General features: G+C 41.4%; 1 protein-coding gene across 4 annotated transcripts in view; it reads right to left on the reverse strand.

Annotated features, from left to right (window-relative positions):
• The window catches only part of spopla (speckle type BTB/POZ protein like a), a 183060-nt gene that overhangs the window by 122097 nt on the left and 37986 nt on the right, over window positions 1-22977 (reverse strand). Inside the window, exon 2 of one of the 4 annotated variants that reach the window (XM_078228023.1) lies at window positions 20378-20663. The exons of the other annotated variants lie outside the window; for them this stretch is intronic. The gene's annotated coding sequence lies outside the window, so the exon portion shown is untranslated. The remainder of the gene's footprint in view (window positions 1-20377; window positions 20664-22977) is intronic. 4 annotated transcript variants of the gene reach the window in all.

The following is a 22977-nucleotide window of genomic DNA, read 5'->3' on the forward strand; positions in this document are numbered from 1 at the left end:
AATACCCAGCTCTACCTCACCACTACTCTTGTCCCCTCCATGGTCTCTAAACTGTCAGATTGCTCACCTGACATCCAGCATTTCCTCTAATAATAGTGAGAAGACCAAAACCATTATTTACAGACTCCAGTACAAGCTCCGCTCTCTAGCCACCTGCTCCATTGTGCGCTTTGGCAACCATTTGTGGGTAGACCATATTATTTACAACCTTGGTATGTTTGGCCCCAGGCGTCCAAACACACATCCATGCTATCTCCAAGCCCCCTATTTCCATCTCATAGCTCAACTCTGCCTCAGCTCATTTATTGTTGAGACTCACATTCATGCTTCTGTTACCTCGAGATTGGATTATTCTAACACACTACTGGCTAGCCTCCCATGTTCCATAATGTTTGAGACCATCCAAACTTCTGCTATCTGTGACTTAACTCGCACCAAATTCCATTCTTCAATCATCCCTCACTGACCTATATACGTTCCTGGTTTAGCAATGTCTCAAATTTAAAATTTTCATCCTTTCAAATCTCCTCTCTCCCCATCTCTGTAATCTCCACAACCCTCCTCTAATATTGGCTTCTTGAGGTTCTTCAATTTTAATCATCCCACCAGTGGTGACCATGCCCCAAGCTATGGAATTCCCTCTCCACAACTCCCTACCTCTCCAGCTCACTTTCCTCCTCTAAAACACTCCTTAAAACCTACCTCTTTGGCAATGTTTCTGCATTAACACCTCGTTATGAGGCTCAGCGCCATATTTTGTTTCATAATATCCTGCGAAGTGCCTTAGGAGCACCACGTTTCATTTTATAATATCTGTGAAGTGCCTTAGGCTGTTTTATTATATGTTAAAGGTGTTGTATGAATACAAGGTAATGGTGTTGTTGTAGTATAGGATATCATGACTTAAAGGTGAAGCAGAAGAACCATTTCTCATTTACAGTGGACACTGTGTCCTTTGTACATATCTTCCAAACGTTTCTTTCAATCCTTCAGTAGTCAGATTAAGAAGCATGTTTGATGAGAATTATTAGAATAACTTGCATAAAGTAAGCTGTTCCAAGATGCTTCAAGTTTGCAGATGATACCAAGATTGGTGGCATAGTGGACAGTGAAAAAAGTTATCTCGGACAACAAGTTGCAGACAACAATTGAACTTGCAGAAAAACAATTCAAGAGTTCTGCCCCTTTGGGGAGCACCTTGTTTTTTTTTTAACCATTACCGGCTTTCCACACCACTTCAAATTGTGAAACTGATCTCCAACATCTTAACTTGCAGCTCCAAGCCTGTAACAGACTCTCCCCTTTAAAACCTGGCCTGTCCAATTGTCTCCGTGTTCCAAGCAAGCAGGAGGATTGTACCTTCAACGCTTTGTGCTTAGATATTGACCAGTAGGTCTGTCAATCAAATCGACGACTTCCTCTGCCAAAAGTATATCCTCATCATGCTGAGTTCACACAAATAGGTTGTCATGTTGGGCCACTAATGAGGTGAAGAATTTTTTTTTTAAACAATGAATGGCAAAATTAAATATAGTTGACTCAACACATTTTAACTATTATCCCTTCTCTCCATGGCTGCGGACTTGGAATTTTGAAACTTGCCTGAATTCACTTTGGTTGTAAAATATAACTCATTTCCAAATACTATAGATCGCAGCATAAAAGTCAACCCCATTTATTCAGCACCAAAATTCATGCTCAGGCCTATTGTTCTGATTGCAAAGGAAACCGTTAACTTTTTAAAAGAAATGTAAACTCCACAGGATTTCAAGTTTTAAACAAAAACTTTTACTGTACAAGAATGAAAGCAAGTACTACAAACTTAATGCTATATTTTTTAATATATTATTCAAATGGAAAAATCTCAAAGGATCATTTTAAATTTAACCCAAGAGTTTCCCTATACATTACAGGATCATGAGAGTTGTACGCAACGTCCAACCCCGCATTCGCACATTAAAAGGAGGGATACGTAAAAGGACCACAAAAAAAACGTAACATTGGTCATGCTCGACCACTGTGATGGGCAGGCCACATTGTCCGCGTGCCTGGCACAAAACTCCTGAAACAAATGCTCTACCCGAGCTCCACAATGACAAGCGATCACTCGGAGGGCAGATGAAAAACTGTAAGGACACTTTGAAAGCCTCCCTAAATAACTGCAACATCCCAATCGACGTGGGAAACGCTTGCCTTAGAACGCACAAACTGGAGAAGAAGCATCCTCAAAGGCGCTTCGAGCATCACTGGATGGAGCAGGTGGAGGCCAAGCATAACACAGAAAGGGTATGCAGAATCCAGAGTGTCCCAACCACCCAATGCATCAAACACCACTTGCCAAACCTGTGGCAGAGTCTGCGGCTCCACGATTGGACTATTCAGCAACCACAAAACCCACCTCCCTGGAGTGGAAGCAAGTCATCCTCAACCCCGAGGGACCGGCAAAGAAGAAGATACCAGGGGTCTAAAGTCTGTAGTTCAGTCTTTGGATGTATGCCTCTTAAATGCCCTCAAAGATGGGCAATAAATGCTGGCCCAGCCAGTGATGCCCACATCCCTTGAACGAATAAAAAAAAAAATGCAGAATATATAAATCAATGGATGGAGAGTAAGATAATTTGTTGTCAAGGGGTGATTCTGAAATCAAAAGTGCCAAACCTGACTCAAAGTGGGATCTTTACAATTATGCCGTAACCAAAATGACTCGGAATGAATTGGATGAATTCTTTGCAGCGGGCACCAAAGGCAATAAATTTGACTGCTTTTAACATCGTTTGATTTGTCACTTTTTTTTGTTTATTAGTGTCACAAGTAGGCTTACATTAATACTGCAATGAAGTTACTGTGAAAATCCCCAGTATTGGTATAGAGTGAAAAGTATTGTTTCTTGCGTGCTATACAGAGAAAGCATACCGTTCATAGAGAAGGAAAGGAGAAGGTGCAGAATGTAGTGTTACAGTCACAGCTAGGGTGTCGGGAAAGATCAACTTAGTGCCAGGTAGGTCCATTCAAAAGTCTGATGGCAGCAGGGAAGAGGCTGTTCTTGAGTCGGTTAGTACGTGACCTCAGACTTTTGTATCTTCTTCCCAATGGAGGAAAGTGGAAGAGAGCATGTCCAGGGTGTGTGGGGTCCTTGATTATGCTAGCCAATTTTCTGAGACAACGGGAAGTGTAGACAGAGTCAATGGATGGGAGGTTGGTTTGCATGATGGATTGGGCTTCGTTCACAACCCTTTGTAGTTCTTGCAGTCTTGTTCAGAGCAGGAGCCATACCAAGCTGTGATACGTACAGAAAGGATGCTTTCTATGATGCATCTGTAAAGATTGGAAAGAATCATAGCAGGCATGCCAAATTTCCTTAGGCTCCTGAGAAAGCAGAGGCATTGATGGATTTTCTTACCACTGATTGTGGTTAGATACAGATACTGATACAGATCAACACATGCTCCTTTGGGCCGCCTTCCTTTGCCTTTCTGATTCATACGACTTAGGCGGCTGTCAGTCTCCCTCAGGCCGTACTTGCAGAGCGCTCCCATCTCAATGTCACACTTCTTCATCCTGAAGGCTCCTTCTCTCCGCCTTTCGCACGTGTAGCATTCGCAAAGCTCGTTACTTTCACCGAAAAAGCTGTCCCCGTAATAACAGGTGATCTCTTTGCAGAAATAATTCATTCAATAAAATGTGTCATATTGATTGAATTACTGGTGTCATTTTTTTCCCCACAACACCGAAGGTTTCTCAGTATCCTTGGTTTCCTTTTCTCTTGGTACCATAGATCGTAGTGCATAAGCCAACCTTTTGAAACTTCAAAAAATACATCCAAAAACGGGAGTCGACTTATACACCTAAAACGTGAACGATCATTGTGGATGTAGGCAGTCACCATTATGCTATGTTGAAAGACAGACGTTGGTAATTCAACTTAAATCGATGTGACATGTTAAAATCAAAGTTTGCACTGCAGGTGTTCAGGACACACAGCACATGCAAAAGAAGGATGCATACGGAGTTCACACTGGGTGATTTTTACATAAAGGTTAACCTAACTTAACAGGATATGAAGCCTTTGTCCTGAAATAAAGAAATCCTATCCAACAGGAACTCAGTTTCCTGTTGATACCATCATCCTGGACAGGTGCAGCAACTTTTAAAAATGCAACGATTAGAATTCTCTTAGTGAAAATGAAGAACTTCCCACGTTTGTGGGCTTGTTTCTTTGCGGGTTAATGCCTCAGCAGCACAAGTACAAAATCAAAATTATTGGATGCTCTTCGGTTTTTGAGTGCCCTTCAAAAAACACTTGATTGAATTGCCAAGGAGTCATCCTTGCCCGGTGATATCCTTGCCCGGTGATAATACAGTTACCTTGAAATCAGAAGGTCGTGGGTTCAAACCCCACTGCAAGGACTTGAAAACACAACCTAGGTTGACACCTCAGGTGTAGTACCATGGCAGCGCAGCAATGGCAGAGAGAGATATCAACAGATCTCTCAGCATTATTCGGAGTTTAGGAATTCGTTCTGGTGGCCTGACTAATATTTATTACTCAGTTTAGATCACGAGAAACAATTATTTATGGCTACTTGCAGTGCAGAAAATTGGCTGTGCCCATGTTTTTTCAACATTACCACAGGGACAACATCTCAAAATTACTTGATTGGTTGCAAATCACTTTGGATCATTTGGTCATGAAAGTTATTACATAAAATAAATGTCTTTCTTTCCTTTATGAAAAGTTAAGTACTTCACATCGGAAGAGCCTCGACTTACAGGTTGATATCCTTCAAAGAATTCACACTTTCCAATCAGATGTCATACTTGCTACATTTATCTACATATCACAGCTGTATCAGTCACATAACATTTTAGCTTTTCACAAACCCAAAGCCATATCAATGTCACCAATCCAGTAAACAAATATACTGGAGAAAAGTTATAAAAAGCCCGAAGCTTTTGAAAGATAATCCAACAGTTCACAAAAGAAACCACAACTGATATTGTCAGCAATGCATCAGACCTGGTCAGTAAGCTATTAAATGAATTTACAACATTGGCCTGGAATTTGCTGAGAAACTGACATGGAATTTAATGCAATTTGTGACAATAAATATGTTGCGAGTTGGGAATCACAAGTAGCTGGAGGATTTGCAATGTTTGCCATCAGCTTTGTAAAACCGTTAACGATCAGACAACCACCCGTTGCAGAAAATTAAGCCTGCCTGGAGCTTTGGGCCTCCAGTCTGTCGCTGGAATGCTACCAGATATCTGATCTTGTCCTCTACAAGCTGGGGCCTGCAAGCCCACTGAAAAATGCCAGCTAGTCTCTGAATCTATTATTCTGAGGGGGCAAAGGGCTGGGGGGAGAATAGTACTGACATACCAGTACATCAGCAGTCACTTTTCACGCCCACCTGAGTCCATACCTGGCTACATATGGGGACAAAAGCCCTGCCCTTGGTGGAATGCAAGTTTCAAAATGTAATTCAAGGCCAAGTCATGTACAGCAAGTGAAGTAAGGAGAGGGAGACAAAAATATGAGGCAGAAAGAAAGAAAAACATTTTTAAAAATCTCCAACTAGTTAAAATTGGAAGGCAAGATGTTATGACATGGAGGTTGTTCTCCTTTAAGACATAGTGCCGAATCTCCCCAAGAGAAATCTGTTACAAATGTCTGAGAAGGTGAACTGTCCTTCAGTAACGCTTTGTGGTTAACTATCAGAAATACTCAACACTCACTTTAAAATGACCATTTAATAATTTATTTATTTAACAGGGAACTTTAACTAAACAAGTAACATACCGAATAAAATAAGATTCTACTGGAATGCTGTTCAAATAAATATAATACTAATTCATTAACCAAAAATATAATAACAGAATTCCATCACTCTCAAAAAAATACAACCAGGTTTTGCGGCTTTTGGAAACTTTTGGAGCTCTTCTGTGGATTCCCTCTGTCTGAGAGTTTTTGATCTGGCACCTTTCGCTGGTTAGATGATACGTTCTCTTAAGAGATATTTACAGCTGGTGGGACGGAGCGCTGCTCTCTCCCTCTCGACTTCAGAGATGACAGTTGCTAACTCCCACTTTTCCCCCTTGCCCTCTCTTTTATACCTGAGATGACCTATCAATTTTCCTACCATACGATTGGTCTGCTGTTGTCAACAACATCAAATTCAAATCTTATAGGTTCTTGGTAACTAAGTGCCTGCTTTAAATTGATTGGGTAAAATTCAAAACTTTCAAATGCTTGAAGCCTGTTACCAAGACAACCCTGCTGTCTTGCCTTGGATACAAATGTTTCAGTCTGGGACTTTGGATGTACTTTGCATTTCGAATCTCCAAATATTGAAACAAAATACCAGTTTTTAAAGGGACCACACAATGTTTTGTTCCCCTAGTATTTTCTTTACATCTTTACAAACTCAACTTTGCAACAATGAGACTTTTCACAAATGTACAAGTCAATCTTCAGAGCTGGAGAGATCCCAATTTCAGTCATACATGCGAATGCTGAATCTCTTGTGAGCTAATAAACAAGTGAAGCAGCAGGGTTTCTCAGGTAGTAAACTTCCAGACTTACATATTTAACTGCAGATTTGAAAATGCCAAAAGCTGTGTGTAATTTACTCCTGTATAACTGCGAGCATTAATAGGCTCCCACTTATAAGGACCCAAAGTTCAGTTTTCAGTTATCTCTCTTCAATCATCAGGATTTGCAGACAATTCAAATCGCTATCTCCCTCTTTCAGAAAGAGTTCTTGGCAATAACCATGTTCACAGTCGTTGCTGGTTTTAGGATTTATTTTTCCATTGTCTGGCATTCATACAGTTTACAAACTGTGCTTATCAGTACATCAGCCATAAATTTAGACAAAATGTTCAAATCTGAATTCACACACCATTACCATTTAATTCCTAGGACTGTACGTCCTCCATGCTGAGCTTCAAGTTGCCAAGTATTTTTTCAAATTATGTAATGTTTGTTTTTTCGTCAAGGATCAGACTCAACACAATTTGATAACAGCAGCAAAAAAACCAAGATAATAAATGAAAACTAGTTTGGCAGCACAACTCGATCAGACTTGGACAGCTGATTTTACAGGACACACCAATGTAACGGAACTCCTCTAAATATCAAAACAGAAAATACTAAAAATACTCAACAGGTCTGGCAGCTTTGGTGGTGAGAAACAATTAAAGTTTTATTTCTCTTTCCACAGATGCACAAATGGTAAATTGTATGGAAAAACATTCTTTAACTTAAAGCACTAAAGAGGAACAATTATCCTGTTAGACTCTCAGCCAAATGTTTCCAGGCACTAATTGAATATTTCAGAATTAACATCAGCATCAGGGTGCTTGACTTTAATAGAAAATGGTGCTAATCAAAGTTAAGTGCTCAGAATGGAAATACTTTTAGCCAACGCTCACTGGTCTGCTTCCCATTGCTCAAAATACATTCCACTTTCAAACGGTTCCCTTGAATGTCATTAAGTGGTAAAAACAGTACTTCATTTTTAAATGCTACTTAAATTGTTTCAGACAAACAAAACAGCTACAAGATTTTTTTTAAGCAACTAAAATATAAGAACAAGCTTCTCCGAACTTTTTACCTCCACTGCCAATGCAACATTTCCAGTCACAGTTTAATAGTACCACACATCCCAGCCCTTTTTTATTCATTGTTGTGATGTAGGCATTGATGGCAAAGTCAGCATTTATTGTCCATACCCAACTGCCCTCCAGATAGTTGCAGTGAACACCTTGAGCTGCTGCAGTTTGTAGGGGTGAAAGTACTCCCACTGTGCTACTAGGTAGAGAGCCCTACGATACTATGGAGAAGAAATATGAATATATTTCCAAGTCAGGATGGTGAATGACTAAAGGAGAATTTTCAGGTCATAGCGTTCCCATGCATCTGTCTTTCTAGACAGCAGAGGTCACAGGTTTGGGAGGTGCTGTCAAAGAAACCTTGGCAATGTTGTTGACAAATGGAACACCTGTGGTGGAGGGATTTATTGTTTAAAGCAATAAATGAGGTATTAAGTAGGTTGGTGTTGAGCCTTGTGTACTGTTGGAACTTCACTCATCCAGACAAGTGGAGCGTACTTCATCACATTCCTGACTTGTCCAACATCGTAAGAAGTTTAACAACACCTGGTTAAAGTCCAACAGGTTTATTTGGTAGCAAAAGCCACACAAGCTTTCAGAGCCTAAGGCTCCGAAAGCTTGTGTGGCTTTTGCTACCAAATAAACATGTTGGACTTTAACCTGGTGTTGTTAAACTTCTTACGATGTTGGACAAGTCCAACATCTACAAGGTACAAGTTTTGAGAGACAGGTAGTGCGTCATTCACTGCTGAATTCCCAGCTTCAGACCTGTTCTTGAGGCTACAGTATTTATTGAGCTGGTCTCGTTCAAGCTTTGTGCTGCTGGTACTCCCATGATGTTAATGGTGTGACATTCAGCACATGCTGTTCAATGTGAAGGGAAGTAGTTAAATGCTGTCTTGTTGGAGATGGGCATCGACTAGCAATTGAGTGGCATGAATGTTGCTTGTTACATCAGTCCACACCAAAACAATAGTTTAGATCTTTTTCATGCAGACACAGACCATTCCACTGCCTGAGGAGTTTCAAATGGCACTGAACATTGCAATCACCAGCAAATATCTCCACTTCTGACCTTATGATGGTGGGAAGGATATTGTTGACACAGATCATTTTCCTGAGGAACACCTACAGCTATGTCCTGGATCGGTGATGATTTTTTGATTTGATTTGTCATACGCATCGGTTTTTGATTTGATTTATTGTCACATATAGTGACAATATTAGCATATAATGTAAAGTATTGTTTCATGCGCGCTATGCAGATAGAGCATACCGTTCATAGACAGCATAGGGTATAAGGAAAGGAAAGGGTGCAAGAATGTAGTGTTGCAGTCATAGCTAAGGTGTAGAGAAAGATCAATTTAATATAAGGTCGGTGCATTCAAAAGTCTGATGGCAGCAGGGAAGAAGCTTGAGTCAGCTGGTACGTGACCTCAGACTTTTATATCTTTTTCCCGATAGAAGAAGGTGGAAGAGAGAATGTCCAGGGTGTGTGGGGTCCTTGATTATGCTGGCTGTTTTTCCGAGGCAGCAGGAAGCGTAGACAGAGTCACTGGATGGGAGGCTGGTTTGCTCAAAGGGGAAAAGTGAGGTAGGGAGTTGTAGGAAGTAAATTTCAGAACTTCAAGTCTGAGGCAGTTGAAGGCACAGCCACCAATGGTCAGGGATGCTTAAGAGATCAGAATTCAATTAGTGCAGTGTGGGGTTGGAGGAGATTGTGACAATATGTAGAGGGAAAACCGTGGAAGGATTTGAAAACAAGGAGGAGAATTTAAGTTGGATGTGTTGCTTGATCAGAAGCCAATGCAGCAGCCAACGCATCACAGCTTGGTGTGGCTCCTGCTCTGCCCATGACCGCTAGGAACTACTAAAGGTCGTGAATGTAGCCCAATCCACCACGCAAACCAGCCTCCCATCCATTGACTCTGTCTACACTTCCCGTTGCCTCGGCAAAGCAGCCAGCATAATTAAGGACCCCACGCACCCCGTCGGGAAAAAGATAGAAAAGTCTGAGGTCATGTCCCAACCGGCTCAAGAGCAGCTCCTTCCTTGCTGCTGTCAGACTTTTGAGTGGACTTACCTTGCATTAAGTTGATCTTTCTCTACACCCTAGCTATGAATGTAGCACCACTGCACTCTCTGCACTTCTGCACTCTCTCATTTCCTTCTCTATGAAGGGAGCATTCTGGCCAAGTTTGCCGATGATACAAAGATAGGTGGAGGGGCAGGTAGTATTGAGGAGGTGGGGAGGCTGCAGAAAGATTTAGACAGTTTAGGAGAGTGGTCCAAGAAGTGGCTGATGAAATTCAACGTGGGCAAGTGCGAGGTCGTACACTTTGGAAAAAAGAATAGAGGCATGGACTATTTTCTAAACGGTGACAAAATTCATAATGCTAAAGTGCAAAGGGACTTGGGAGTCCTAGTCCAGGATTCTCTAAAGGTAAACTTGCAGGTTGAGTCCGTAATTAAGAAAGCAAATGTAATGTTGTCATTTATCTCAAGAGGCTTGGAATACAAAAGCAGGGATGTACTTCTGAGGCTTTATAAAGCACTGGTTAGGCCCCATTTGGAGTACTGTGAGCAATTTTGGGCCCCACACCTCAGGAAGGACATACTGGCACTGGAGCGGGTCCAGCGGAGATTCACACGGATGATCCCAGGAATGGTAGGCCTGACATACGATGAACGTCTGAGGATCGTGGGATTATATTCATTGGAGTTTAGGAGGTTGAGGGGAGATCTGATAGAAACTTACAAGATAATGAACGGCTTAGATAGGATGGACGTAGGGAAGTTGTTTCCATTAACAGGGGAGACTAGGACGCGGGGGCACAGCCTTAGAATAAAAGGGAGTCACTTTAGAACAGAGATGAGGAGAAATTTCTTCAGCCAGAGAGTGGTGGGTCTGTGGAATTCATTGCCACAGAGGGCTGTGGAGGCCGAGACGTTGAGCGTCTTCAAGACAGAAATTGATAAATTCTTGATTTCTCGAGGAATTAAGGGCTATGGGGAGAGAGCGGGTAAATGGAGTTGAAATCAACCATGATTGAATGGTGGAGTGGACTCGATGGGCCGAATGGCCTTACTTCCGCTCCTATGTCTTATGGTCTTATGGTCTATGAACGGTATGTTTTGTCGGTATAGCACAAGAAACAATACTTTTCACTGTATGCTAATACATATGACAATAATAAATCAAATCCAATCAAAGCAAGTCTGCAAGCATGAGGGTGATAGATACTTGGTTCCATTTAAAACAATGGCAGGAGAATTTCTTTCTAGTAGTAATGGGTAGCCTTAGACAATGCCATAAATATGCAGTCAGAAAATCATCAGAGTGTCAAAAATGACACCAAGATTGTGCGTACTGGTTTAGCTTTAATCTGGTGCCATGGAAAGGGATGGAGTCAATAAATAGGCAATAGAGTTTGGAGAAGGGAACAAAAACAATGGCTTCAGCCATTGCTGGATGTCAGATAAGCAGTCTGATAATTTAGCATAAGAGTGAGAGTGAAGGCAGCGAGGAAGAGATGGGTATCGAAAACTAATGCTGTGCTTTCAAATTATGTCACCAAGGGGGCAGCATGTTTATGAGAAATAGGAAAGGATTAAGGATAGATTCTTGTGGGTCATCAGAGGTAACAATGCAAGTGTGGGAGAGAAGCCATTGCAGGTGATACTCCTGACTACAATTAGAGAGATAAAAATGTAATCAGGTCAGAGATGGCCCACCCAGCTGGATAATAACAGAGAGACACTGGAGGAGCATGGCGTGGTCAACCCAGTCAAAGGTAGGTTGGTCAAGAAGAATGAGGAGGGATAGTTTACCTTTTTGCTTCTGGCAAGAGTCTTTTCAGTACTGTGACAGGGGTGGAGGTCGAATTGTGGTGTTTAAACAAGGAATTCTGGGGAAAATAAGCACGGATTTGTCATATTCAAGGAATTTGGAGAGGAAAGGGTAGTCGAAAATGGGGCAACAACAGTATGAAGATGCGATTTAATCTCGAGGACTGGGTGATTACTCCTACTGATACAGTTGTCTATAGATGCCTCTCTGACAGATAGGTTGGGAAGGACGAGGTCAAAAAGGTTTTCCCCTCATGTTGGTCAATCAACACCTGCCACAGATCCAGTCTGGTAGTTTGGTCAGTAGAACAGTCACCAAGCTTGGTGATGGACATTGTACTCTCGGTGGGAGATTTCATTCAGTTCCCTTATTACGTCTGTGCTTTTTCCAAGTGGTGACCAACATGGAGGAGTAATGATTTACCATCTGAAAGAAGACAGTTGATCCTTTACTGACTCAGCATTGACTTCAAAAATTTCATTCTGTTCTCTGTTCCCATTTTGTTTCCTTTTCTTTAAACATGTTTTGATCTTTTTCTTGCTTTCTCCTTCAGTGAGCAACTGTTCATTATTTTGTCATTCACACCTTCTCCAGGCACATCCTTTGTTTCATTAATTGTCCTTTTATAACTTCCTTTTGCCTTGCATCATCAACTTGTGTCATTTAATCTCTCCCGTCCTCCACAGACTTTTCCTTTGTTCTTTTTCTACACCCACCCCCCCACTTAAAATCTCATATTTCCAAAATCTCATATTTCTAACTCCATGGGGTCCAAAGTCAATGGTGAGGATTCCAAGGGCCATTCCTCCTGATCGTACATTACTGTTTCACCACACCACTGGTGGGTCTGGCCTACCGATGGAACAGGTCCATCAGGAGAAAATGAACGAGTCTGGAACATTGGCTGCAAAGTATGACTATAGGTTGACCAGGCTGGGTGTGCCTTTATGTCCAGTACCTAGACAGATCTAGTTTTATTCTATAATTTTTTTTTTCTCTTTAATAGCAGTTTGACACGACTGACTGGCTTGCGAGACCATTTCAGAGATTCATTAAGAATCAATCTGTTGCTGTGGTAGCATCTGAACTTAGTTTCCAGATTGTTAGATCAGGCCTCTGGATGACTAGTCCAGTAACTTCGCTATTAGACTTGGTGTAGATAGAAATATCCTCATTATAATTACCAAATTAACATAAAGTTGGCCACAATGCTCCCATCCCAAACAAGAATGGATAATGACATCCTAAAAAGCAAGTGTACTTCCCAATAACATGGCATTTCTCACAAAAATAAATGTACAAGAAACCATCAACTTCAAGAAGTGTAAAGGAGAACATGCCCCTGTCTACATCAATGGGGACAAAGTAGAAAGGGTCGAGAGCTTCAAGTTTTTAGGTGACCAGATCACCAACAACCTGTCCTCATCCCCCCATGCTGACACTATAGTTAAGAAAGCTCACCAACGCCTCTATTTTCTTAGAAGACTAAGGAAATTTGGCATGTCAGCTACGGCTCTCACTAATTTTTACAGATGCACCATAGAAAGCATTCTTTCTGGTTGTATCAAAGCTTGGTATGGCTCCTACTCTGCCCCAGACCACAAGGATCTACAAAAGGTCATGAATGTAGCCCAATCCATCATGCAAACCAGCCTCCCATCCATTGACTCTGTCTACACTTCCCAGTGTCTCGGCAAAGCAGCCAATTAAGGACCGCATGTACTCCAGACATTCTCTTTTCCATCTTCTTCCTTCAGGAAAAAGATACAAAAGTCTGAAGTCATGTACCAACTGACACAAGAACAGCTTCTTCCTTGCTGCTGTCAGACTTTTGAATGGACTTACTTGCATTAGGTTGATCTTTCTCTACACCCTAGCTATGACTGTAACACTACATTCTGCACTGTCTCGTTTCCTTCTCTATGAACGGTATGTTTTGTCTGTGTAGCGCGTAAGAAACAATACTTTTCACTGTATGCTAATATATGTGACAATAATAAATCAAATCAAATCTTAACAGATCTTCAAACTATTTATACTCTATCAGAAGTAAGATAGGACCGAAGCATTGATTATATTTCACAAGGTAACTCCATCTATTTAACTCCACATGAACTAAACTCCCTTCTGATTTTCCCAATTTAGTAGTTCGAAGTGTTGTGGCTTATAATTACACTCCTCATGGATATCACAATTTCATCCGAATAGATTTAATTCTTGACCTGCCCCAGTGTTTATTACATAGAACATAGAACATTACAGCGCAGTACAGGCCCTTCGGCCCTCAATGTTGCGCCGACCAGTGAAACCAATCTAAAGCCCATCTAACCTACACTATTCCAATATCATCCATATGTTTATCCAATGACCATTTAAACGCCCTTAATGTTGGCGAGTCCACTACTGCTGCAGGCAGGGCATTCCACGCCCTTACGACTCTCGGAGTGAAGAACCTACCTCTGACATCTGTCCTATATCTATCACCCCTCAATTTAAAGCTATGTCCCCTCGTGCTAGCTATCACCATCCGAGGAAAAAGGCTTTCACTCTCCACCCTATCTAATCCTCTGATCATCTTGTATGCCTCTATTAAGTCACCTCTTAACCTTCTTCTCTCTAACGAAAACAACCTCAAGTCCCTCAGCCTGTCCTCATAAGACCTTCCCACCATACCAGGCAACATCCTAGTAAATCTCCTCTGTACCCTTTCCAATGCTTCCACATCCTTCCTATAATGTGGCTACCAGAACTGTACACAATACTCCAAGTTCGGCCGCACCAGAGTTTTGTACATCTGCAACATGACCTCCTGGCTCCGAAACTCAATCCCTCTACCAATTAAAGCGAACACTCCGTACGCCTTCTTAACAACCCTATCAACCTGGGTGCCAACTTTCAGGGATCTATGCTCATGGACACCGAGATCTCTCTGTTCATCTACACTACCAAGTATCTTACCATTAGCCCAGTACTCTGTAATCCCGTTACTCCTTCCAAAGTGAATCACCTCACACTTTTCCGCATTGAACTCCATTTGCCACCTCTCAGCCCAGCTCTGCAGCTTATCTATGTCCCTCTGAACCTGCAACAACCTTCCGCACTGTCCACAACTCCACCGATTTTAGTGTCATCCGCAAATTTACCAACCCATCCTTCTACGCCCTCATCCTAGTTATTTATAAAAATGACAAACAGCAGTGGCCCAAAACAAATCCTTGCGGTACACCACTAGTAACTGAACACCAGGATGAACATTTCCCATCAACCACCACCCTCTGTCTTCTTACAGCTAGTCAATTCCTGATCCAAACCGCTAAACTACCCTCAATCCCATGCGTCCGTATCTTCTGCAATAGCTTACCGTGGGGAACCTTATCAAACGCTTTACTGAAATCCATATACACTACATCAACTGCTTTACTCTCATCCAACTCTTTGGTCACCTTCTCAATGAAATTAATAAGGTTTGTGAGGCACGACCTACCCTTCACAAAACCGTGTTGACTATCCCTAATCAAATTATTCCTTTCTAGATGATTATAAATCCTATCTCTTATAATCCTTTCCAAAACTCTGCCCACAATAGAAGTAAGGCTCACTGGTCTATAATTACCAGGGTTGTCTCTGGCCAGAAAGATCTGATACATGTTCTTTTCAGAGTCAGGGATGTTAAGGTATTAAGCCCAAGAATCAGAAAGCAACTCATTCAAATCTTTCACTGAAGATTGATCTTCACCCAGTTAATTTAAATCAGAAGTCCACAAAATCAGAACTAAATTTTAATTTGGAATAGCTTCTAAAGATCAGTCAAGTTCTACAATTTCCAAAGCAAGCAAGAACAGAAAAATAAAGCAGCTTTATACAACAATCTACTACAGCCTGACATTAACATGACCCAATTAAACATTGTACAGGAGCTACATGACAGTAGACAGTGCTGCCCAGATCAACATTCATTGCAAAACCTCTACTTCAATTCATACTTCCCAAAGACCCAAAACTAGGATCTTTCCTCCTTCAATCCTTACTTCCTCCTACAATTGTCAAGCTTTTAAAATAATCTTTGGTGTTGTGTAAGCATTACTTAGTGCTTTCTCCTAAATTTTTCAGTTAATTTCTCAATTTTCCAAAAAAAAAACACATCACACACACACTTGACTTTTAGTAAGAAAGATAAACCATGTAATACGACAGTATGTAATTCAAAAAGATTTTTCTCTTCTTGTCAAATTTCTGGAGATAGAGTTCTGCTTTAGCCAGAAGTCAAGTGATTTCAGCACAAATTGAACCCATTTTAAAAAGTGTAGCCCTCCACATTCTCCACCCCAATCTGCTCACCACCCAGCACAAAATCTACCAGTAAACCACATAGTTCAGCAGTGTTTCCAAACACAGATTTTTTAAAATCTGCTTTAAAATATTCCCTGATATATTCAAGAGTGATGACTTGGTAAATTTTGATTACACCAAAAAATGGGTTTAATCAGAAGCAATAAATATTTTTAATTAGTGTTAATGCATCATCTCAGAGTAAACCCAATTTCAGTCATTGAAAAGGATTTCAAAAATATACAGAATTATCTTCTGGTTAGACTGGGCTACATTAGCTAACTCCTTAGCAATTTTTTAAAAAAACAGCAAAACCTTTCAAAATATATATTTGGTACCCTTGCACACAAGTTCCAGTTTAACTTTTGAAGACTCCTCAAAAGCCTGAAATGAACGAGATTAGGAGAAATTTTTCAATGATGATTAATACACTATAGGATGTAGCAGCCATTTTTTTTGGCTGGAGCTTCTAGCACACTACTTTTTGTGCTAGTTTTACAAATAGCAAAACTCAAGTTGCACTGAAAGCAATTGCCAGTCATAATTCCACAACCATTTGCAACAATTACCAAATGACTAAAGGCACTGGGTGCTGAAAAGGCTACGGGCCCTGACAAGCTGGTTCATACAGCTGTATCATTGGCATTTACCCAGCAAATTGGCATAGTTTGTCCTGTCCACAAAAAGCAGCGCAAATCCAACTGGCCAATTACCACCCCAGTAGTTAGGCATCGATCATCAACAGTGATGGAAAATTTTTGACAACACTTATCAAGTGGCACTTACTCAGCATTAACCTGCTCACTGACGTTCATAGAATCATAGAACCATAGAACATTACAGCACAGAAACAGGCCTTTTGGCCCTTCTTGGCAGTGCCGAACCATTTTTCTGCCTAGTCCCACTGACCTGCACCTGGGCCATATCCCTCCACACCCCTCTCATCCATGTACCTGTCCAGGTTTTTCTTTTGGGTTCAGTTTGGGTTCCACCAGAGCCACAGCTTCTGACCTCATTGCAGCCTTGGTTCAAAAAATGGACAAATGGGCAGATTTGAAGAGGGGAGGTGGGAGTGACTGTCCTTGACATCAAGGCAGCATTTGAGCGAGTGTAGCATCAAGGAACCTAGAAAAACTGGAAGTTAATGGGATAACAAGTCTCCACTGTTTGGAGACATACATCATGCATAAAGGAAGGTGGTTGTTGATCATGTCAGTCCCGATACGCTGATGCAGGGTAGTGCCCTCGGCTCAACCATCTTCAGCTGTTTCATCAGTGACCTTCCTTCCATCAAAAGGACAGAAGTGGGACGTTCTAAGCACAATGCTTAGAACCATTTGTGACTCCTCAAATAATGAAGCAGTCCATTTTCACATACTGCAAGACCTGGACAACATTCAGGCTTGGGCTAATAAGTGGCAAGTAACATTCATGCCACACAAGTGCCAGACAATGACCATTTCCAACAAGAGAGAGTCTAACCATCTCCCCTTGAATCCCTCACTATCAACAATCCTAAGGGTTACCATTGACCAGAAACTGAACCAGACCAGCCATACAAGCACTGCATCGACAAGAACAGGAAAAGCAGGGATTCTGTGGAGAGTAACACACCACTTCTGACACTCCTCAGCCTGTCCACTATCCACTAGGCACAAATCAGGATGGAATACCCTCCATTTGCCTGGGAGAGTGCAGCTCCAACAACACTCAAGAAGCTCAACAGCATCCACAAATAGGCAGCTCCACCACCTTCAACAGTCATTCCTTCCTAACAGTGCTGTGGGTGTACCTACACCTCATGGACTGCACTGGTTCAAGAAGACAGCAAATACCACCTTCTCAAGGGCAATTAGGATGAGCAATAAATGCTGGCCTAGTCAGTGTCATCTACTCCCCATAAATTCTTTTTAAAAACAATGGTTGAACAAACTGTGAAAATTCCTATACAATCGAGCAGAAACACAGACCATCATCCTTTTCTCTACTGAAGGGTTTGATTTATTGCTAATATGTGGTTCCATGGGATTCAAATCCTCCTGATGTGAGCTTTGACTATGGGTGACATTACAGCTTAGCCCAATCCTTTGCTCACCTGATTGCTAACACATGAGTAGCGTAGTGGAAGGATATGTGTTCTGACCTCTTGTTGTCCAGTTATGTTACAACTTATACACTGGCATTGGTGAATGATACTGACATTTGCTGAAGTGGTCAATTTAGGTAACATTTCAAATTGTGAAAAATAATAAAGGAGATTTCAAGAGAATGCTGGTTGATTACAGAGAAATGTGAAGCAGATTTGCTTTGTAGGGGGAGTGGTATGGTTTGGAGAAGAGAAATAGTTAAGCATCATTTTCCACTTGTTAACCAATCGCAAGAAATTTATAATCATTACAAGAGAAACAAGGCAAATTTAGACAAAACTCTTCACGTTGGGTTAGAATGGTTAAGGCTTTATCACTAATAGCCATTAAGGCAGAGACTATTACACCACTTCAAATGGTTACTGAATAACGTTTCAATAAAAGATTGTAAAAGAAAATGGGGGGAAAAAAACAAATTAAAGAATTAGTACCCACACAGCATGATGAAGCAAAATATCGCTTTTGCGTCATCATTTCTGACATATTGTTCCATTTGATTTGAATTGATTAGGATCTAGATATAACTTTTACTAAGTTATATTTGTAATTGTGGGTGTTTGGAACCCACAAAGTTATAGGTTTTAAGGTTTTTTTTTCATTTTTGTGTTAAGAAGAGTTTTGTGAGATGGAGCCCACAAGTCTGGGACCCTGATGCATACATGCATTTTTAATGATGTTTTATGACTCTTGAAGTGAAGGAGTGGGTTACCAAGGGGTTAGTAGTTTAGGGAAGTTAAAACAAATGGAAAAAGTCAGGAAAAAACTGCTGTTACCTAGCAACAGGGAATCAGGGAAAAGATTTACACAGAGACAGGGAGAGACAAGAAAAGCAGATTAGCTTCGGCTGGTATGGACATACAATAGAGTGAAGATAGAAAGTTCCAAGACACTCTCAAGCTGAAAATGATGCCAGACTGCTGAAGAAATAGTTAAAGAACTCACATTCTAATTCTGCTCCTGTCTTATGGGTTATGGGGAAAAGGCAGGAGATTGGGGATGAGAAAAATATCAGCCATGGGTGAATGGCGGAGCAGACTCGATGGGCTGAGTGACCCAATTCTGTTCCTATGTCTTATGGTCTTACATATATTGCTCCGAAGTTAAAATAACAGTGAATATCGAGTGAGTTTTCTAGATCTCTCAATGGAGATACTAGTTATGGAAGACTCCTGGTGAATTTTCAGAAGTCTACTAGAAACTTCTTTACGTCTGACCAGCTCTACCCTCGGTGTTGAAATAGTGGTATCTCATCACTGGAGTGTTGGGTCTGTCAGGTACTGCTGTGATGAAAGGGATAGTGTGAGTTTGAATCGTGTTTCATGGTGATTGTGTTGAAATCTTTCCAACCTTTTTGTTACTGGGTTTCTTGTTTTAATAAATGTTTTATCTTTGTTAAATAACTCAACAGTAGACTCCTATGAAATGTTCAGTAAATACCCTCCACAGTTTTAAAGAAAATTTAAGAATTATGATCTATCAAGCCGGATTCTATTTCAGGATTTGAATTGTCTAGTAATATCGGTTGGGACCATAACAAATGTCACAATTATTTGCTGTGTAGGTTGTCTTCAATCGCAGTGGGAATCATAGGAAAATTAACCTTTAGATAGCTTGAAGAAAACATGCAAAATTGACAGTTGACAATTCGCCCATTGCACATTTAACATGAAGCTTGTATAGGAAATTTGACAAGATACTCAAAATCAAGACTACAACATAAATCTGCAAAGCCAGTTCAATATAAAAAGCTGAAATTGGGAAATAAAGCAGACAACGGAAAAATAAATGGTCCCTGAGCATTCCCTAATTGACAGAAAAAAGTCAACATTAAAAAAGAAAAATGTGAGACATTTATCCGTACATTCAAATCCAGATTATGCCTTTGAGTGTGTTTTTAAAATAGTACTTTAACATGCCAACTCAAAAAGGTGCTTAAATTCTCAGTTCGATACATTAATGGGTCAACACAGCATACCAAGTCACCAAGTTGACAAAAAGGAAATACAAAAGGGTAGCGGGTTTTAGTTCAGGCAGGCAGAATAGTCGGTGCAGGCTTGGAGGGCCAAAGGTTGTAATTCCTGTGCTGTAATTTTCTTTGTTCTACAATAACATTTCAAACTCATTCTACCTCCTGTTAAAGTAGTAGTTTCTAACTACTTTTAATCATCCAAAACAGAAAATTGCAGGAGGGACATTAGACCTGTAACAGTTTTTCTTTACAGATGGTGCCTGACTGGCTGACATTTTATGCTCATTTTGCTGCCACTTCATCTCCGCTTCCATGCGGTTTCAGTTCTCCTTTAATCCTATTTCCCTTCTTATGTTTGATGAGCCACATCCTTTTTCCCAACAACTGTCTTTATTCTGACTCATTGCACATGGAACCCAGTTAAATTTGATCCTTCCTGTTTCATATACATCAAATGATCATAAATACCTGTGATATTCAGCATCCCTCTAACCACTCTCTTGTCACTACGGAAATCCACCTTCTCCACCACGCACCACAGCATGCATACTCTCAACCTTTCAGAACATACGAGTCAGGAGCAGTAGCCCATTTGGCTCCTGGAGCCTGCTCCACCATTCAATAAGATCGCGGCTGATCGGATTGTCACTTTAAATCCACTTTTTTGCCTCTCCCTCATAATCTTCGACTCCCTCGTAGATAAAAAATCTGTCTCAATCAGTCTTGAATATATTCCTCCAGCCTCCACTGCCCTCTGTGGAAGAAAATTCCAAAGATTAACAACCCTCAGAGAAGAAATTCCTCCTCACTGCCATCTTAAATTGGAGACCCCTTAGAAACTGTGCCATCACCCCCCCCCCCCCCCCCCAGTTCTACATTCCCCCATGCAGGGAAATAGGGTTTCCTTGAGTGGCACATTGTTGACATTGCTAGCCTATTCACTACATGTGCACAGACACAACATTGCTATCGATATGCGGGTCACATACAGTCTTTGCTAAGGTAATGGAAACTTTCACTGCGCATATGGAAAACACACAACTATCTGCAACAACTCATTCAACTATTTGGCTAATTCATGCTGTGCAGAACCAGTCAGAGATAAAGATAGGACATAATGGGACATCAGATGTGTGTCTTGGGCAGCCTGCACATACATGGATGTAGTGAACGATCAGGATGATTCCCATCAGCTACGTCATAAGGCAGCTTATTATTCTTACAAAATTGTTACAAGTTTAGTATTCTGTGATTCTGCAAGTGCTGGCAAGTGGGATGAGGTGGGCAGGTCAGGGCATTTCATGCTTCGGTGCAGACTCGATGGGCCTCTTCTGCACTGTAGTATTCTGTGATTCTGTTTTTATAACTTGCGTTAGAGCAGGGCTGAGTGCTTATGCTGCACAGTAATTTATACAGTCCATTAAGATCAACAAGCATTTTGTCAATATAGATACACTTGTTAAGAATTACTATTCCAGTCAGCCTTGCAAATATACATTTCTGGGTTGGTCTCAAGGTCTTGCAACTCCACCAGGCATTCATGCTGTGTATGGAAAACAGATAAGTCATCATATATGCGCTAGATCAATTAGGCATGCTTTCAAAGGACTCGGCATTTTCAATGGACACTGGCTTGTGGTGCAATAGCTGAGAAGAGGAATTCAAACTCCAGAAATACCTCTTCCTATTTGAGGTGGGACAAAGAGATACCAAAATTGAAGCTATCTTGTGAGATAATGGCTATCCCAACCAGACCATTCAGTTTACCCAGCACACTTACAAATGGGCCTAAAGCCATCACTCTCAGGTCTGAAAAATGTCCAGTCTACCCCTGGAAGATTAGGGCATTTCAAAAATTTGAGCAACACATGAAGCCAGCAGTTGCTACAATAGGGAGACGATGGCCTAGTGGCATTATTGATAAAACATTAACCCAGAAACTCAGTTAATGTTCTGGGGACCCGAGTTCGAATCGGGAAAAAAAAAATCTGGAATTAAGAATTTACTGCTGACCATGAAACCATTGTCAATTGTCGAAAAAACCCATCTGGTTTACTAATGTCCTTTAGGGAAGGAAATCTGCTGTCTTTACCTGGTTTAGCCTATACGCGACTCCAGAGCCACAATAAGGTGGTTGACTCTCAACGGCCCTCGGGCAACTAGGGATGGGCAACAAATGTTGATGTGGAGATGCCGGCGTTGGACTGGGGTAAGCACAGTAAGAAGTCTCACAACACCAGGTTAAAGTCCAACAGGTTTATTTGGTAGCAAATACCATAAGCTTTCGGAGCGCTGCCACTTCGTCAGATGGAGTGAAAATCTGTTCTCCAACAGTGCACAGAGACACAACATCAAGTTACAGAATACTAATTAGAATGCAAATCTCTACAGCCAGCCAGATCTTAAAGGTACAGATAATGTGGGTGGAGGGAACATTAAACACAGGTTAAAGAGATGTGTATTGTCTCCAGACAGAACAGCTAGTAAGATTCTGCAAGATCAGGAGGCAAGCTGTGGGGGTTACTGATAATGTGACATAAATCCAACATCCCGGTTTAGGCCGTCCTCATGTGTGCGGAACTTGGCTATCAGTTTCTGCTCAGCGACTCTGCGCTGTCGTGTGTCGTGAAGGCTGCCTTGGAGAACGCTTACCTGAAGATCCAAGGCGGAATGCCCGTGACTGCTGAAGTGCTCCCCCACAGGAAGAGAACAGTCTTGCCTGGTGATTGTCGAGCGGTGTTCATTCATCCGTTGTCGTAGCGTCTGCATGGTTTCCCCAATGTACCATGCCTCGGTACCGCAGCTTCACTGTACCGCAAACCCATGGATAACCTCATGATGCTCCACTTCTCCAGCTTCCACCCTAAACACGGAAAAGAAGCCATCCCCTACGGACAAGCCCTCCGAATACACAGGGTCTGCTCGGATGAGGATCGCAACAGACACCTCCAGACGCTGAAAGATGCCCTCATAAGAACAGGATATGGCGCTCGACTCATCGATCAACAGTTCCGACGCGCCACAGCGAAAAACCGCACCGACCTCCTCAGAAGACAAACACGGGACAT

The sequence above is a fragment of the Mustelus asterias genome, chromosome 14 (genome assembly GCF_964213995.1).
Source record: "Mustelus asterias chromosome 14, sMusAst1.hap1.1, whole genome shotgun sequence".
Classification (NCBI taxonomy): Eukaryota; Metazoa; Chordata; class Chondrichthyes; order Carcharhiniformes; family Triakidae; genus Mustelus; species Mustelus asterias.